The following is a 669-nucleotide window of genomic DNA, read 5'->3' as shown; positions in this document are numbered from 1 at the left end:
CAAAAACATCGAGAAACTCATTTTTATACTTAAAACTCATTTTCCATACCTGTGAACCGCAGTCCTATGAATCGTAGTCGATCGAGTTCCTATTATTTAAAACAAATATTCATTTTCGAAAACGATTTACAATTTATCACATAATTATGAAGAATAAGTAAATTCGTTCGTAAATGAATCGCATGAGATTTACACCTCAAAATCCAATTGCGTCTTCTCTTACCGATGAGATAAGGTATCGACTACTCTCCGTCAATCATCAAAAGAATGTATGTCACAACTTAGTACACAAATCAAAAACGATTAAGTTTTGAACCCCCATTTGCACTATAATCCCGAAAGTAATGCCAATCGAGGCAAAACTACATTTGAGACCACCCGAGGTCTCCGGAATACTTAAACGATCAATATATCAAAACTACAAGTCGATCGGACAGTCGGATCCACACGGACCGAAAACCCTAAAACTCTAGCATGCTCATACGATCTCCAAAATTGAAGTGTTGTATATCGATATGCTCGTGTCGACGAGTAGATCAAAATCAGGAACATAAATTGTCCCTAGGGTGGCCGGAAGCCGCCGTAAAACCACAAACGGAGGTGGCGCCGCTGCCAACCACCGAATTGCGTGGTGAAACCTGTATACATCTATTTGTCTCATCATGGTGA

This window comes from Rosa rugosa, chromosome 2 (assembly GCF_958449725.1).
Source record: "Rosa rugosa chromosome 2, drRosRugo1.1, whole genome shotgun sequence".
NCBI lineage: Eukaryota > Viridiplantae > Streptophyta > Magnoliopsida > Rosales > Rosaceae > Rosa > Rosa rugosa.
This window is presented reverse-complemented; position numbering follows the sequence as displayed.